At 37.6% G+C, this 19,858-nt stretch overlaps 1 protein-coding gene and 1 non-coding gene across 4 annotated transcripts in view; both read right to left on the reverse strand.

The window, feature by feature from the left end:
- Positions 1-19,858, reverse strand: part of CERT1 (ceramide transporter 1) — a 105,575-nt gene that overhangs the window by 72,270 nt on the left and 13,447 nt on the right. The window lies entirely within an intron of this gene.
- Positions 2,402-2,592, reverse strand: LOC111557051. The gene has a single exon (XR_002736812.1). It is a non-coding gene; the product is annotated as a U2 spliceosomal RNA (small nuclear RNA).

The following is a 19,858-nucleotide window of genomic DNA, read 5'->3' on the forward strand; positions in this document are numbered from 1 at the left end:
CAAATTTCACTGCTTATGGTATATAATAGATCTCATAATTGTATATTAACCGTATATTCTATGATTTTGCAAAATTCACTTAGTACTTCCAACACCTAAAACACCTATTTTACACCTAAAAATATCTACAAAACCTTGATGCTACTGCAAAGTTTTTCTTCTGGCTTTCTGATCTTTATGCCCTTTTAGATCTTTTTTCTTGCCATACTGAAATGACTAGGATGACCAATACAATGTTAAAACTGAAGTGATAAGGGCACATACATTCTTGCCCTGACCCTAATCTTAGGAGAAAAGCATAAAATATTTCACCATTGAGCATGATGTTAAACTATGTGTTTTTGTAGATGCGCTTCATTAGGCTGATGTTCCTTTCTACTTCTAGTTCCCTAAGAATTTTTTTTTTCAATTTAAATGAATATTAGGATTTTGTCAAAACCTTTTTGATCTATTGAAATTTGTTATGAATTTTTGTCTTTAGTTTGTTAAAATGGTGTATTACATCAGGGAAATACAAATCAGGAAACAATGAGATACCACCTCAAACCTGTCAGAATGACTAAAATTAACAACTCAAGAAACAAAAGATGTTGGCGAGGATAGGGAGAAAGGAGAATACTTTTGCACTGCTGGTGGGAACGCAAACTGATGCAGCTACTCTGGAAAAAAGTATGGAGGTTCCTCAAATAATTAAAAATAGGAGCACCTGGGAGGCTCAGTTGGTTAAGTGTCCAACTGGATTTGGGCTCAGGACATGCTCTCATGGTTTGTGAGATCAAGCCCTGCACTGGGTTCCACAATGATGGCATAGAGCCTGCTTGGGATTCTCTCTCCCCTCTATCCCTTTCCTGCTCATGCTTTCTCTCTCTCTGAAAAAACAAAACAAAACAAATTTTTAAATAGAGCTACCCTATGACCCAGCATTTGCACTATTAGGTATTATCTTAAGGGGCACATGCACCCCAATGTTTATAGCAGTGCTATCAACAAAAGCCAAATTATGGAAAGAGCCCAAATGTCCATTGACTGATGAATGGATAAAGATGTGGTATAAAACCTTAGTTTGTGAGCATAATTTGTTCAGGAAACATGCTTGTAATCCAAAGCACTTGCATATCAAAGTGAATTTCCCCACAAGAAATAATGGAAACTCAGATGATTCGTTCTACAACCCAAAAATACCCATAAAAAATGATGACAATATTGTAATACAAAATATAGAGAAAAATAGACAAATTAACCTGCACTTACCTTTGAAAACCTTCATGGCTGGTGTGAGGGAGACAAGAGAGAGGAGGACAACTTTCACTATCACTAACAGAATCACTGCTATTTGTTGGCTCAATGGAATCTTTTTCTTCCTGGGGGCCACTGTATATGCTTGCACAGATGTTGACTACACTACAGTATTAATATACTCTTGTCAAATACCGTATTCAATGTAATTGGCAATAAAGCAGCAGAGGAAAGAGTCTATATCTGCAGGCAGCCTGACTAAAATGAAGTAAAGCATTTCTAAGCTTACTCTTGTATGGAAAAGCAAAGGACTGTCCACAGATGCTTTGAAGTGACAAAAACTACACTAGTGCCATTTGTGGGCGTCTTCCAACGTACTGGAAAATCACTGATTTCTGTCAAACACCGTGGCCTGAGACGGAGTATCCAAGCATGGGAGACCATCACCCACAATTCAACAGCGAGCGAGCGAGAGAGAGAGAGAGAGACAGAGACAGAGAGACAGAGAGAGAGAAAGAAGAACCACTGGTTCATTTGTGATCATGTGATGTCAGTCACGTACTACTTGTATTGCAAGACATTGTTCATTTATCAAGTTAAAATTTATTAAAAATGTTTGCCTGTCTTGTGGAACACTTGCAGAACAAGTTACTCACAATCCAAGGTTTTACTATACAATGGAATAAAAAAATGAAATCTTGCCATTTGCAACAACATGGGTGGAACTAGAATTTATTATACTAAGCAAAATAAGACAGTCAGTGAAAGATAAATATTGTATGATTTCACTCATATGTAGAATTTAAGAAACAAAATAGATGAACACAGGGAAGGGAAGGAAAAGTAATATAAAAAGAGGCAAGCAAACCACAAGAGACTCTTAAATACAGAGAACAAACAGGGTTGCTGGAGGGGTATTAGGTGAGGGTGGGCTAAATGGGTGATGGGCATTAGGGAGGGCACTTGTTGGGATGAGCAGTGGGTGTTTTCTACTGAAACCATTATTACAGTATATGTTAACCAACTTGGCTTTAAATAAAATTAAAAAACTGGTGAATTATAATGATTGATTTGCTACATTAAATTAACCTCTAATTCCTAAGATAAAGTACATTTGTTTGTTCATTATATATAATCCACTTTTTTGTTTCTGTCCTGAGGGTGCAGGCAGTGCAACATGCCTGGAGGAACTGCAATACAAGGTCGATGTGTGGAGTGGATGGAAGAACCTCCTATTCCATCTCCCTGCTCCAAAAATCCATTTACTATATTGTCCGTGGATAGAGGATGTATCAAATATTAAACTGATAAGAATAGATATTACACATAATCTTAGCCAAAAGGCTGAGAAGTTATACATAATTCTTCTACTATTGATTTGCTAATATTTTATAAAAGAATATGGTATCTATGTCTACCAGAGAGCTCTAATATTCTTGTGATGTCTTCATCAGGTTTAGGTTTCACAGCTACGCTGTGTAGGAAAGTGTAGGAAAGAGTTTGTACAAGATTGGAACTATTTCTTTGGATGTATTAAACAACATACCAGGGAAATCATGTGGACAGGTTTTCTTGGTAGGGAGATATTAAGTTCAGGTTTTTAGATCTGGCTTATTCAGATTTTCTGTATCTTAAAAGCATTAAAAGGGAAAAAATAATCCTATAATTACCAACACATATTCACTTTTTCTGATGTTCTTCATTAGTTCCTAAAGATCTGTTTACCTCTGGTGTATTTCTCTCCAGCTTGAAAAAGTTCCCTTAGCATCTCTTGTAGCACAGGTCGTCTGCCCACAAGTTCTCTTAGTTTTCCTTTATCTAAAAATATCTTTATTTCACTTCATTTTTGAAGAGTATCTTCACTGAATCCATTATAAGATGTCTTCTAGCCTCCATGATCTCTAAGGAGAAGTATACAGTAGTTTGAATGTCCCCATTTATGTGTCATTTTTCTATAGCTAAGTTCAGGATTTTTTATCTTTGGTTTTCAACAGTTTGACTATGATGTATCCGGTTTCAATCTGTCCTATTGTCGGTTGAGCTTCTCAAATATATAAATTTATATTCTTCACCAAATTTGGAAAGTTGTAGTATAATTTCTTCAAATATTTTTTCACTTTCTTTTCTCTCTGAAGACTCCTAAAACCCATTTAATTCTGCTCATTTAAAATAAAACAAAGCAAAACAAAATAAAAATTGGGTTAAGAATGACTACTTGGGGGTGCCTAAGTGGCTCAGTGAATTAAGCATTTGACTTTGGCTCAGGACATGATCTCATGGCTTGTGAATTTAAGCCCCACATCAGGCTCTGTACTGATAGCTCGGAGCCTGGAGCCTGCTTTGGACTCGGTGTCTTCCCCTCTCTTTGTCCTTCCCCTGCCTCTCGAAAATGAATAAACATTAAAAAAAAATGACTTCTTTTGATGTATATTCAAAATCCTAATTATTTTCTGTCATCTCTACTATAAATTCCAGACAGTGAATGGTTTTTATTTCAGATATCATTCTTCATGGTTCTAAAATTCCTATCAGTTCTATGTTTTCTTTTTCTCTGCTGAAATGGTCTACCTTTTCATTCATTACAAGCCTATTTTCTTTTACCTCGCACAAACATACAACCTGCTTTAAAATCCTTACCAAATAATTCATCTTGCTCATCTTGAATTTGGCCTTGGTTCATGTCTTTTCCCTTGAGAATGTGCTGTAATTTCCTGGCTTTTTGTATCTTGAGTAATTTTGAGTTGACCCTGAAAACTGTGAATGTTAGGTTGTGAACTCTGGATTGTTTTACTCTGAAAAATTCTGTTTTTGTTTCAGCAGGCAATTAACATGCTCAGACCCAAATTGCTAATTCTGTCATGTGTTCAATGGGCAGCAGCTAGGGTCTCAGTTTAGAGTACTTTCAGTCTGGCCTGTGCACACACAAATGAAAGGTCAGGTACAAATTTGGACTGAGTTTTACATTTGGGTTCCCTTTCTCTGGCTCTTTTTTTCTGGATTATCTCCTCACTAACTACATTCCTTCTCTTGGTACCTACAGTTAAAAAAATGGCAAATGTTCTTGAAAGCAGCTTTAGCTCCCCCACATCTCTCCCATGGTGGCAGTGACTCAGATCACATTTTAAGACTACTTTCTATCTGTCTCCCACATACATTGTTTAGGAGTCAACCAGAGACTTGGGTAGACTTTTTACACAACTTTGAGTTGCCCTTCTCTGGTTTCTCCTCTGTGGATTCCCTACTCATTTTCCATCAGCCCTGGTTGTACCACAACCTTTGTCAGGTTCTGTTGGTCAGGAAGATGCCTGGCTGGTTTTTCTGTTTAGTTTTAGCCACCTAGTACCACCACAATCGAGATTTCACCCTTATTCTACTCATTGCCAAATATCCTGTCCAATGCTCACTGAAGTTAAAGACAAAATTATCTAAGCTGAGCATCTAATTTTTTTTACCAATAAATGCAAAATATTAAAATATCTTTGTTCAACCAGAAAATAAAGCCTACCAGATTCAAATAAAATACATCAAACATTGCTCTAAATTACAAGTAAGAGAAACTGATGCTTGCTCACTGAAGAAGTTTCTTTTGAAAGTATCAGGCAGCTCATATTGCTAAGAAATATAAATAAACGAGGTCAGAAAATGGAAAGGAGCCAGGGGAGACTAGGTAAGAGAGTGAACTCTGAGACTGCACCCCACGGTGTCAACTGTACAGACAGGCCGCTTCCTCTTCTGGACCCTGGAAGCCACTAGTGGCACTGCTGCTCCTAGAAACTGGATGCTGCAGTTGCCAATATTATCATAAGAAAAACTTTCTGTCATTGCTTCTCTTTAAGATCCTGCTTCACAATCAAGGTAGGGCTGGGGGAGACAAGGGGCAGTAGAGGTGGGGGAGGGTATGTATCAGCAGCCTGATTACCTAGGCCTAATTCACATGTAATATGTATAAAATGTAATAACATAATATACATAATAGATAACATATAAAACATATAATGTATATAATATATAATAATTCATTAATAATATATAATATACATAACAATAACATATTATATGTAATAATATATAACATAATATGTATAATCATGTAAAAAGGGGAGTTGATGGGCTGGAGGGATGCTAGGGTGAGAGGGGAAAATGAGACTCTGGCTTTTGCAGATTCACTGAGAAGACCTATTCAGACTCATAGCAGGGAATTCTTTAAAAGCTCATTTGATAATGAGCTTGCCACTTCTTATTAACCATATCGGCTCTCTTAAATCCACCCTTCTATACTATTTTATGCTACTGGGACTGGGATATGGCAAAATACATTTCTCCTCTATTAGTCTTCTTTGTTGGTTCAGTAGGGCACCATTCTAGCCAGAGATTGGAAGCCAGAAGGAAGGCAGAAAAAGCCTGTGTTTTTTGTTACATACTGTTTTCATCAACATTTGTCTAGCAAAGGTCCTTAGTCCTGGAAATGGTAGTCAGTTCTGGGCTCCAGCCTCTTTTAGAACCCCCTGAACTAGCTGGCCACCTCAGATGTACCAGCATCAACTGTGCAAGGGCCACTTACTAGATACGTGAAGTGGAGCTCTACAGCATTCCCCTTCAAACTACTAAGATATTAATACCAACTACACTGGGTATAATCCTTCTTCTAGATGTCACAGTGCATTTCCTCTAAGCTTCTGAGATAGCAGATGAACAGTGTTCCCATCTCCAGATGCCTGAGTCTCAGCTTCTGAAAGTACTAACCAGGCAGTCCTTTCAACTCAGATGTTTAAGCCTCAGTCCCAAAAGGCTCCTGGGATACTGGTACCAGCACCAGTGGGCAACCCTTTCTCTTCAGAAGTCCAACTCCCAACTCAGCGGGGCTCTCCCTCCAACTTCTAAGTTCAGATAACCCCAACCTCGTCCCTTCGTTCCTCTGACCCAAGGAATAAAAGCTGGTTCCTGCAGTTACTACCTATGCACTACCCACAAAGTGTTTCTTTTGTTTAGTTCTAAACACTTCCTGGCTGAAAAATCTACAGCGATTTCTGGTTCCATGAGTGGACATCTGAATGATACAATAAGCAGTCCAAAAATGGCAAATGTTCATTTCCTAATGGAGTAGAAGATATCCATTCAAAAACAGTATTTCCAAAGTCTGGAAAGTGAACAACTTAATATGTGGGAAGATACAAAGAGGTTACAAAAGCACACATAAAATGTGAGCCCAAACATACTGTTCAGGCATGTGTGATTACATACATATGTGGTTAAACATATGTGATTAGAGACTGTGTACAAGAGTCCCTGATAGGTACACCAGTATAATTCCGGCCCTAGGACAGTGACTGACTTTGAACAAATATTTATTTACTGAATGCGGAGACCAAAATTCAGAAAACTAAGGTCCACACAAAATCATGCACATCATTGTTCATGAGACCTTTATTAGTAACAGCCTATCAATTGCAAGCAAACCAAATGTCCTTTGATTAGTTCTGGTTACACAAACTATGGTACATATACTACTTAGCAATAAAAGGAACATATTATTGACATATTCAATAGCCTGGTGCATCTTACTCATACTGAGGAAAAAAGCCAATCTCACAAGGTAATATACTGTGTGATTCCATTTATATAAAATTTTCAAAAGGATAAAAGTACGGAACTGACGAAAAGATGAGTGGTTGTAGGGGTTAGGAATGAGAGAGAAGGCTGGAAGGAGAGGAGAGAGATAGAAGAGCCTATAAAAGGGGTAGAATGAGGGACCTTTGTGGTGATGCAACAGTTCTCTATTTTTACTGTAATGGTGGTTACAAGAATCTTTGCAAGTGATAAAACTGCATACAACTACATACACATGTGCATGCATGCACACAGACATACACACAAATGAGTACACGTAAACCTGGTAAAATGTGAATACGGTCTGTGGATTGTACCAATATCAACTTCTGGGTTTTGAACTGTACTACAGCTATGTAAGATCTTACGATGCAGGGAAACTGGATGAAGGATAAATAAAACCTCTGGTTCCATTTCTGCAAGTTTCTGTGTAAGTACAATTATTTCAAATTTAAAGTTTTTTTAAAGTGAAAAGAAAAAGATATTCAACAAAATGTTCAAAGTGGACCACATAAGATTATCATCACTTGTACAGGCCAATGACAGAGGCATTAAAGCAGGCCAGCTGGCTATATTCAGAATCTAACATAGATGGTATGATCTTGGGAAAGTCCTCAGTGTAAGGAATGAAAATAGTGCTATGTAAATGTAGAAACTATCAATGAACATAGGTATCAATGAATATATCATATGATTTACAGGGAGGAATAAATGCTATGGTAAGCAGACATTTCCATTTTCTGGTAAATGCATTCCTTGTAAGAATTCCACCCAGAAAAATCATGATAATCTGAAAGTTTTAGCAGAGAATCAAAATGAGGAGAATCAAGTTGGAAGATTTTTAGGGGCGAATAATGAACCAAGCTTAATTCAATGTTTTTTCCAACTTTCTTTTTAAGTCATAGAACCCTCGTCCACCTCCCCACCCTTCAAATCTTAACCATAACATTTACATATAAAAAAAAGCAGGCAGGTATCTGTGCCTCTAGTGAGATATACCCTGAGAAGGACACCACATCATTTTAGTGTATTTTGCCAAGGATGCATAACCTGAATCAAATCACAAAGAAACATCAAGTCCTAAACGAAAAACATTCTAGAAAATAACTTGTCCAGAGTCTTCAAAAATATGTTACACTAGACAAAGAAAGGCTAAGAAGCTAATTGGTCTAGATTAAAAGAAACTAAAAGAAACATGACAATAAATGCAATACACGCTGTAGACTGGATTTTGTACTGAAGGGAAAAAATATGCTACAAAGGATACTGCTGAACAATGGACAAAACTGGAATACAGACTTTAAATTAGAAAAAAGATATTACTACATGAAATGTCCTGAATTTGCCAGCTATATTATGGTTATACCTGCAAAGAGAATATCTTTGCTCTTGGAAATTATACACTGAAGTATTAAGAGGAAAAGAAGTATGATATACGAAACCTACTCTCAAATGACTCAGGGAAAGATATAAGGCATGTGTACATGTGTCTAGAGAACATGATAAAAGAAACATTAAAATATTCGTGAATCTAAGTGTCCACAAGAGTTATCACATTAGTCTTACAACTTTTTATATAAAATTATTTCAAAGTAAAAAGTTAAAAATGATACAAAAGTCTCTTTCCTTACAACATTCCTCTTTCTATCCCACTGTTAACCAAGAGCCACACATTTGACAAATGTTTAGCAAATATCATCTAACATTTTACAAAACCACTAAAATTAAAATCAAAAATTAAACATACTGGGTTGGCGGGGGAGGGAATTCTGAAGAAACAGTCAATGATATGAGGATCAAAAGATAAATTTGCACACATACCACTTGACACATGTACATTCACGTGTCCACAAACACACACAATTTATATTGTGTAATTTATATTACACAATTAAGAGCCAGGTCCTCTTTCCCTAACCTCCAAACTCTCACTTAATTGCCTCTTTTGTGTCTTTTCCTGACTATTTAAGAGGAATGTCAACACATCAAAACCTGGTCATGTGATTTGCTTCACCAAACTCTAGGCTTCTACATTTCCATAAATGGTAACCAACAGTTGCTTAGACCTGAAAGCATCCGACTCATTTCACTGAATCATATAAGGCATTCATCAACAAATCTGCAAACCTTGTCAGCTGGACCTCCAAAATAAATCTGGAATCCATTCACTTCTAATAAGCAATACTAGCTGGATCCAAACCACTGCTATGTCTCACCTGGATTATGTGTATAATTTCTTAGGGCTGCCTAATTCTGGTTTCCTGCTTCCATCCTCCTCCTACAAACTATTCTTAACAAAGCAGCCAAAAGTGATCTTGTTACAAGGATCAAATCACTCCACTGCTCAGACTTCCATAACTTCCCTTTTCATTTCACATACAAAGTCAAAGTCCTCACAAGGACCCACAAGGCTCTACAGAATCAGGAGCATACCTCTGCCTTCTTTTCCTACTACTTTCCCCTTGTCTACAGACCATCCAGGCCTCCAGTCACACAGGCCTCCTCACAGTTCCTTCAACTAGCCATGGAGGAACTTGACAACTGCTGCTTCCTACCACGTTACCTCTTACCACATTCATTTTCCTCTTCGAGATTTCTACTCAAATACCTCATTTCACCCATTATAAAATTCCCTGCCACACATACAAATTTTGTCTCTGAAATAAGGATGTCTTACAAATGGTATCAACTTGAAATGGCAATGTGACATATAAAATAACAGTGCATCTTAAATTTGGTGGCATCAGACTCATTAAAATACAGTAATATTTTGCCAGAAGAACCTTCCCAGACTCATCCTACAATAAAAAATGCTAAAATAATTAAAGCCACTTAATAAAAATGTTACTTTAAGAGAGCAGAACCTAAGAAAAGATTCTTAGACAAGGTCAGTTTGAATAATCTCACTGCCCTCAAATGCGTGATGTCTTTTCCAAGACTGTATTTTCCCTTTGTAACTTGCAAATCTTAAAGAAAATATATAGGTAAGCAAACTGTAAGTATTAAGTATTCATTTCAATTTTTTTCATTTAACACACTGATTTGATATATCTCAATTTTGGGAATTTGTGAATAAACAAAATCCTGCTTTCAAAATTTACCCTGAGATAAAGGCTGGACCATGATGCAGGCAGCCCCCAATTTCTTAATTTTTAATATGCTTTGACATTGAAACCTGTGCTGTCCAATATAGTAGTCATTAGTCATGTATGGTTAGTCCGAACTAAAATGAGCTGTAAGTGTATAATACACACTGGATTTTGAAGACTTGGTAAAAAACAAAATGTAAAATATCTTAGTAATAATTTCTTATGACTGTATATTAGGATGACAATATTTTGGATATATTAAGTTAAATAAAATATAATTAATCAATCTCACTTGTTTTTCCTTTTTTGATGTGGCTACTAGAAAATTTTCAATTACTTATATGGCTTGTATATGTGACTAACATATTTTTATTGGACAACCATGATTTAAACCTTTCATGTTTATTTATTTATCCATGTAACCCAACCAACCAACGAAATATTTATGAACACCTATGATTTACCAAGTACTATTCAAGGCACTGGGGATACAATGCCGAGGATAAACAGGCATGGTTCTTAACTTTGCAGAACTCATGTTAACCAAATCAATCACACAAGAAATGTAAAACTTCAACTGTAAAAGCCGTAAATAAGAAAGGTACATTATGTTGAGAAAGCCTATATTAAAAGTAATCTAATCAGGGGCACCTGGGTGGATCAGTCAGTTGAGCATCTGACTTCAGCTCAGGTCATGATCTTGTGGTTTGTGGGTTCCAGCTCCACGTTGGGCTCTGTGCTGACAGCTGAGAGCCTGAAGCCTGCTTCGGATTCTGTGTCTCCCCTCTCTCTGCCTCTCCCATGCTCATGCTCTGTCTCTCAATAATAAATAAATGTTTAAAAAAATTAAAAAAAAAAAGTAATCTAATCAGGTAGGCCAAGGTTTCCAAGAAAGTAATGGAATGGACAAAGGAAGAAAGAAAGAACATTCCAGACAACAAGAAAAGCACATATAAATATTTATGGGAAGGAAAGAGCAGGCTTGGATAAGACACTAAAAGTATAGCATGACTGGAGGGAGTCTGGTAAGAAATGAAGTTTAAGAAAAAGGTAGACTATGCAAAACCTCAAAACCCAAGATAGCCTGAAGCCCAGCAGAGAAAGGATAGTGTAATGCATTTTCTTTTCTTCCCTGGGCCTGAAATACTTCATTTCACTTTAGAAATTTAGATACTGGGGCGCCTGGGTGGCTCAGTTGGTTAAGCGTCCAACTTTGGCTCAGGTCATTATCTCGCAGTCAGGCTCTGTGCTGACAGCACAGAGCCTGGAGCCTGCTTCAAGTTTTGTGTCTTCCCCTCTCTCTGCCCTTCCCCTGCTCGCACACTGCCTTTCTCTCTCTCAAAAATGAACATTAAAAAAAATTAGAAATTTAGGTATTCTTTCATCTTAAATTACTCGAAGACATCAAGAGACTCAAAACAAAATTCTAATGCTACAAAAATGTTCTGTGCAGCCCTGTGTAATGCAAAGTTTCATGCACTCCTATGCAAATCTGATGAAACTTTCAAAATCCTGAGAACGTTTTCAAAGTATAAAGCAAAATACATATAATTCTAAAGGAAACCAATTACATAACAAAAAAATTTAAGTTAAGGTATACTAATATACGTACGTGTTATTTTTTTAGTTTTTATTAATATTTAATAAATATTAATGTCTGAAAGAGAGACAGCGTGTGAGCAGGGGAGGGGCAGAGAGAGAGGAGACAAAGAATCCAAAGAAGGATCCAGGCTCTGAGCTGTCAGCACAGAGCCTGATGCAGGGCTTGAACTCATGAACTGCAAGATCTGACCTGAGCTGAAGTCAGGCGCTTAAATGACTGAGCCACCCAGGCGCCCTGTATGTGTTATTTTATACTAACAAATTACTATCTAGTAGCAGTATGCCAATAATGCCATGGGACAGTATTTGTAATTTCTGTTGGTGAAAAAGTCACAAATACTGGTAATGTACTGTACTGTAATTTTTGACTACATTAATAAAGAAAATGCTAAATTTCAGCTAAAAGTTAGTAAAAATAAAGTTGTAATCTTTTCCCATGATGTTTGAAAATCCCTTGTAGATTTGGTGTTATGGAATTTTACTGGTAATGGTTTGCCATTAAAAAGAGGATCACCCACCTGTCCCAAAAATCATAAAAAGCAAACTTCTACATCTAAGCACATTTTCTATTATGTTAAAACTGTACTATTTTAGACTAAAAGGAAGAAGTGTTAGAAAGCAAATTAATATAAATAAATATCTTCTTTATGCTGTGCTCTGACTAAAATATATTTTGGCTCAAATACCTTTATTTAGCTTCAATTATCTGATTTAATAATTCTGAATAATTTCTGGTGACTTCTGAAAATCAAACCCAGATCAGAAATATAAACATTGGGGTGCATAGGTGACTCAGTGGGCTAACATTCAACTCCTGATTTTTGGCTAGGTCATGATCTCATGGTTCATGGGATCAAGCCCTGCATCGGGCTCTGTGCTGACAATGCGAAGCCTGCTTGGAATTCTCTCTCTCTCTCTTTCTCTCTCTCTCAGAATAAATAAAAACTTAAAAAAAATATATATATATAAAGATTTGCTATAGGTCAATTGACAGGTTTTCACACAGGTACTGTGCTAGGTACTGGGAAAAACCACCCGGTAAGGAACTTTTATTCAAATAATTTGATAGAACCATGAAGATGCATTTACATAATGATAACATTACTGGAATGTTACAAAACTTTGCCAGAAGCTATTTGATTGTAATAATTTTTTTGTTAAAAAAATTTTTTTATCTTTATTTTTGAGAGTGAGAGAGACAGACAGAGTGTGAGCTGGGGAGGGGTAGAGAGAGAGGGAGACACAGAATCTGAAGCAGTTCCCGGCTCCGAGCTGTCAGCACAGAGCCCAAGGTGGGGCTCAAACTCACAAACCATGAAATCATGACCTGAGCCGAAGTCACACACTTAACTGACTGAGACACCAAGGCTCCCCTGATTATAATTACTTTATGATCAAGGCATATCTTAATGACCTTAACTTAGCTTGTAAAACTAATTCTTTCCAAGCCTTCTAAGTATCAAAAACAATTCAGTAATTTGAAAATATTCATGTCTTTCAAAAAAATTTCACTTTTACATAAAACTTACAAATATAACTGGAATGTTTCAACAAGCCTTCTAGATGCACAATGACGTTTGGGAACCAATGGGCTAATGGAAATCCTTGTACCATGAAATAGAAGTGGTCAATTACCATTCTTCTTGAAATAAAAATCGAAGGCACAAACCAAGAGAAAAGCACGTATATGAAAAGGCTAAATATATGTTAATATTTAGTTAGGTTATAAGGAGATTATTATGATGACTAAACCAGGTAACATGTAAAACACCTAGCATAATGCTTAGCACATAACAGTTGCTTAGTCCATGTTTTATTTTGTTTTTAAGTCTATATATTTATTTTGAGACAGAGAGAGAGAATGGGGAAGGGGCAGAGAGAGGCGGGAGAGAAATCCCAAGCAGGCTCTGGAGCTTCACTACTGGATAATCCAGTGCAGAACCTGACATGGGGGCTTGATCTCATGAACTGCGAGATCATGACCTGAGCTGAAATCGAGTCAGACGCTTAACTGACTGAAACACCCAGGCGCACCAGAGTCCATGTTTTCTTTTTACAAAATCTTACAGTTAAGTAAAAAAGATGAGCAATGGTTTGTTGAAAAGTTGTGGCTTAGGTTGGGCCCAGAGAAAAAACAGGCTTTTGATAGTGGAGGAGGGAAAAAGACATTTTAGATCATAGAAAATTCAATGAACAATGCTAGCAGAAAATGACAAGATGCCATTCGGACCAGCAGTCAGATTGACATATGGTAGATGTTCATCTGTTCAACTCATAACTAGTCTGTTTCTGAGACAATTACCTGACTTAACAATTTACCAAAGTCTGAACCTTTCACATCCATTGTCCATTCAGATTACTAGCACCAATAGCACAACTAATAGGAATTCTTCTGCCTTTATGTATAATGACTCCATTCAATTAAATGTCAGATCAAGGGGCACCTGGGTGGCTCAGTCCGTTGGGCGGCCGACTTCGGCTCAGGTCATGATCTCGCGGTTTGTGAATTTGAGCCCCGCGTCAGGCTCTGTGCTGACAGCTCAGAGCCTGGAGCCTGTTTCGGATTCTGCGTCTCCCTCTCTCTGACCCTCCCCCATTCATGCTCTGTCTCTCTCTCAAAAATAAATAAGCGTTAAAAAAAATTTTTTTAAATAAAAAAAAAATGTCAGATCAAATATCAAAGTCCAGAGAACAAGCTGTTAAGAGAAATGAGATATCCATTCTTTACTTGAGCACAGCTATTTTTTTTTTTTAATTTTTTTCAACGTTTATTTTTATTTTTGGGACAGAGAGAGACAGAGCATGAACGGGGGAGGGGCAGAGAGAGAGGGAGACACAGAATCGGAAACAGGCTCCAGGCTCTGAGCCATCAGCCCAGAGCCTGACGCGGGGCTCGAACTCACGGACGGCGAGATCGTGACCTGGCTGAAGTCGGACACTTAACCGACTGCGCCACCCAGGCGCCCCGAGCACAGCTATTTTTTAAGTGTGGCTCTCAAACTTCCGTATATTATATCAGAATCATTGAGACAGAATACCAATCCTCATAGCCAGAGTTCCTGATTCATTAGATCGGAGGTTGGGCCTGGGAATCTGCACTTCTGTCAAGTTCACAGTTGGCTTTGATGCTACTGGCCTGGAGATCATACTTTGAGAACAATGTTCTGTGCCCTATCTTCCTTTTTATTTAATACTTCCTTGTTTTCATGGAGCACATTTTCCAAAAGAAAGCTTTGTAGTAGTATATGCATTTGTAAGTTTACTTTTTATTATGGGAATTTCCAAACCTATTCAAAAATAAAGAATAGGATAATAAACCCCACACACCACTATTCAGCTTTAACAATTAACATTTCTGGCCATTCTTATTTCATCTATACCCTCCACCAATTCAAGCCTTTCCAGATGGGTTATTTTGAAGTAAATTCTAAACTTATCATTTCATCTGTAGATATGTGAGCATGTATCTCTAAAATAAGACATTTTAAATGCTGCAAGAAGTAAATGTTTTGAGACGTTTCAAAATGTTTTTATCTGCCCTTTTGGCATTTGTTTAATGGTCTGGCTGGATAAAAAGTTCAGTGTTGAAAATAATTCAGAAGAATGAAGGCATGGCACATTGCATTCTAGCTTTCACTGTTGTTTTTGAGAAGTCCACAGTCATTTTGAATCCTTATCCTTTGTTGTGACCTGTTTTTCCCCTCTGGAAGCATCCAGGATCTTCGTTCTTCCCAGTGATCTGACTCACTACAATGACATGTCCTTAATAATGGGTCCTTTTTCATCTATTATGCTGGCCTTTCAATGTGTAAACTCACGTCCTTTACTTCTATGGATTTTTCTTGTATTCTTTTATTTATTTTTATTTTTTTAATGTTTATTTATTTTTGAGAGAGAAAGAGAGACAGAAAGAGAGACAGAGCATGAGCGGGGGAGGGGCAGAGAGAGTGGGAGACACAGAATCGGAAGCAGGCTCCAGGCTCCGAGCTGTCAGCACAGAGCCCGACGCGGGACTCGAACTCACGAAGTGTGAGATCATAACCTGTGCCAAAGTCGGACACTCAAATGACTGAGCCACCCAGGCGACCCTCTTGTATTCTTTTATTGATGTTTCCTTTCTTCTCTGTTCTCTCTTCCTGAAGTTTCTACTATTCAAATGTTAAAACTCTTGGATCATTCCTTCAATTTTATCTTTTCTCCTATTCACTATCTTTATCTTCTCGATTTTCTGGGAAATGTTTATAATTCTATCTTCTAACCCTTCTGATGTTTTTAAATCACTGCTACCATATTTATAATTTACAATAGCTCTGTTTTATTCCTTTTCTTTTTTATAGTGTACATTTTTGTTTCATGATTCCAAATGCTCTCATCTCTGAGAATACAGAGAAAACAAACTTTCTTCTTTATTTTTGTGGAATATTAGAATAGTTTGTTACCTAGTCTTGTATTTACTCTCTTGATCTCTTTCATACTGGAAACTTCATATGCCTGGTGATCTTAACCGTTCATTTTTAAGAGTTGGGGATCTATAAAGCTGACTGGAATCTGTAAAGTTATGCATGGTTAGTTTATCAAAGATGAGCTTCACTGCTGGATAATCCAGTTAGGCTACTTTGTTGGGGAAGTTCTGATGTTATCTTTAGGTCTTTCCTCTTGGGCTGGTCAGATTCTCTAGGAGTCCCCAGCAATTTACTGCCCTCAACGAGAATATCTGTCACCTAGTGTATGGGTAGCCAAGTGGGGAATGGGGTAAAGTTAAGGTCTCAGCACCCACTTTGCACATTTCCCTTAATCACCTGTATTTAGTATCATTCCTTGATTTCAATAGTTTCTATTGCCTATTTCCCCACTCTTCAGCCTAGAGAGCACTATTTTTTTCTCTCTATAGAATAAACCTCTCCTCTTTGTCAGGTTGGTACAAGGATAAGTCGATCACCCAACTGCACAGTTGGGAGAGAAAAATCTGGGGATACGAGTGTTTCTTAAACCGATAATCAATGTATCCTCTGTATTTTTTTTTTTTTTTTATCAAATTCCACCTCCGAATTCTTGTTTCAAGAGGTATCTGGTACTGCTAAAGTATTACATTATTGTGATGTAAATCTAGTTCCTAGCTTTTTCAAATGATAACTTAGGATTTGGATTTCTAGGATCTACTAATTTACTGTGCAGTCCATCAGTTTTTCAGCTTCTAAAATGCTCTCTTCTATTGTCTCCTCTCCTGTTCTCCCTTTTCAGGTTAAAGATTTTTTAATTCATTTACTATGGGCAAGGAGATAAAGTGGAGGTGATGAATTTCCTTATTTTTAATTTTTTTAAATGTTTTATTTATTTTTGAGACAGAGAGAGACAGAGCATGAGCAGAGGAGAGGCAGAGAGAGAGGGAGACACAGAATCCAAAGCAGGCTCCAGGCTCTGAGCCATCAGCACAGAGCCCGACGTGGGGCTCGAACTCAAGAACCGTGAGATCATGACCTGAGCCGAAGTTGGACACCCAACCAACTGAGCCACCCAGGAGGCCCTGAATTTCCTAATTTTTAAAAAGCCAAATGCAACTCCTTGACATCTTTCATAACAGGAGAAAACTTCACTTCTTGAAACTGGGTTTATGTGTAAGTTTCAGAAATCATTACCCAACCCTGTCCCTTGCTCTCAATACATTATCATTTCAGAGACCACCTTAATTTCTGGACAAGCTTCAACTCATCACAGCCTCTTGGGTCTCTTGGTTGCTTACAATCAATTTGTAAGTGACTTTTTCTTTTTTAAGTGATTAAGTATATTTTTAAAAGAAATAATTTTTGGATAATATATATTCTGTAATGTGGTGACCAAGAGAACATCTCATTCTTTATCAGCCATGGTCTTCTTCCTTCAGTGAAGAAACAACAAAAGTCAAGCCTACACAGTACTCACTCCAAAGAAGCAGCTCAACGGCAGTACCAGTGAATTCACTACATGATGAGGTGTAAGCAGGTAATTTGAAAACTAAAGCTTTCTCAATTTTTAAAAAAAAAAAAATTTTTAATGTTTGTTTATTTTTGAGACAGAGAGAGACAGAGCATGAATGGGGGAGGGGCAGAGAGAGAGGTAGACACAGAATCAGAAGCAGGCTCCAGGCTCTGAGCCATCAGCCCAGAGCCCGACGCGGGGCTCAAACTCACGAACCGTGAGATCGTGACCTGAGCTGAAGTCGGACGCTCAACTGACTGAGCCACCCAGGCGCCCCTAAAGCTTTCTCAATTTAATTAAGCAACAGTGCGCCCCTGTACACCCAAACTAAAAATTAAAAAAAAGAGAAATATCACCTCTGTATAAATAATGTATTTAATATCTAATAATAGGGCCAGCATCTTTGTAAATTATACTGGGAAATAGATAGCCTTCAAGGGCTCCTAAGAAATCAGAGCAAAAAGTCAGCAAAATAGGGGCGCCTGGGTGGCTCAGTTGGTTAAGTGTCCGACTTCGGCTCAGGTCATGATCTCATGATTTGTGAGTTTGAGTCCTGTACCAGGCTCTGTGCTGACGGTGCAGAGCCTGGAACCCATTCGAGTTCTGTGTCTCCCTCTTTCTCTGCCCCTCTCCTGTTCACTCTCAGTCTCTCTCTCTCTCAAATATAAATAAACATTAAAAAAAAAAAGTCAGCAAAATATACATTCAAATATTATTTTAGAAATAGAGCAAGAGGGAGAGCAGGGGAGAAGGGCAGAGGGAGACAGAGACAATCTTGAGTAGGCTCTACACTCAGCACAGAGCTCAATGTGGGGCTCAATCCCACGATCCTGGGATAGTGACCTGAGATGAAATCAAGAGCTGGACGCTTGGGGCACCTGGGCGGCTCACTCAGTTAAGCATATGATTTTGGCTCAGGTCACAATCTCGTGGTTTATGAGTTTGAGCCCCACATTGGGTTCTGTGCTGACAGCTCAGAGCCTGGAACCTATTTCAGATTCTGTGTCTCCCTCTCTCTCTGCCTATTTCCTGGTCGCATTCTGCCTCTCTCTCTAAAAAGTAAACAATAAACATCAAAAAAAATATATAAGAATTGGATGCTGAAGTGACTGAGCCACCCAGGCATCCTACATTTAAAAATACTTTAAATGTGATTTATTTTCTGATGATAGTGACAAAAATCAGTCTGTTAGGCTAGGAGAAGATATTTGCCAAATAAATGTCTGAAAAAAAAAAACCCTATGTCTGATAAAAGTTATGGTATCTGGTAAACTTAAAGAACTTTCAAAACTTAATATTAAGAAGACAAACAGAGGGCACCTGGGTGGTTCAGTCAGTTAATTGTCTCACTCTTGATTTCAGCTCAGGTCATGATTTCATGGTTCATGAGTTTGAGTCCCACGTGGGGGTCTGCACTGATAGTGTGGAGCCTGCTTGGGATTCTCTCTCTCTCCCTTTCTTTCTGCCCCTCCCCCACTCATTCTCTCTCTCCCTCTCTAAATAAATAAACAAACAAGTAATTGGAAAGGAGACAAACAGAAACAAAAGACTGAATGTACATATCACCAAAGAGATACAAGTAACAAGCAGATGAAAAGATGTAAAACATCAGTTATTATGAAAATGCAAGTTGAAACCACAATGAGGTATCACTACATAGCTACTAGAATGGTTAAAATCAAAAACCAAAAAGTAAAAAATAAGTGCCAACAAAAATGTTCAGCAACTGGAATTCACATGCATTCTGGGTAGGAATATAAAATGGTACTGCCACTTTGAAAAACAGTTTGGCAGTTTCTTTTAGAGTTAAACATACACTTAACCATATGACCCAGCAATCCCATTCTCAGTTTTCTACCCAAGAGAAATAAAAGCAAATATTTACACAAACAGCTGCATAGTGAATAGTGAATATTTACAGCAGCCTGCTTATAGCAGTCCAAATCTGGATACAAACACATATCCCTCAGTGGTGAATGGATAATTAACTGTGTGCATCTACATAGTGGAATAGTACTCAATAATACAAAGGAACAAGTTAGGGATACATGCAACAGCATGAATGACTCTCAATAGCATTATGGTAAAAAAAACAAACACCAAAAGCTTTATACTTACTGTATGATCCCATTTATATAATATTCCGGGAAAGCCCAAACTACAAGAGCAGTGATTTCCAGAGGGTGGGGATGGGGAGTCTATGGACTACAAAGGGGTAGGAGAGAACTTTGTGAGGTGATGGAAACTGTCTATATCCTGATTGTAATAGTGATTACATGACTGTATACATTGATGAAATCTATCAATGTATCAATCTATCTGTATACGTGAATCAATCAATCAATCTGTATACGTGAATTTTATTGGAT

This window comes from Felis catus, chromosome A1, assembly GCF_018350175.1.
Source record: "Felis catus isolate Fca126 chromosome A1, F.catus_Fca126_mat1.0, whole genome shotgun sequence".
NCBI classification, from domain to species: Eukaryota; Metazoa; Chordata; class Mammalia; order Carnivora; family Felidae; genus Felis; species Felis catus.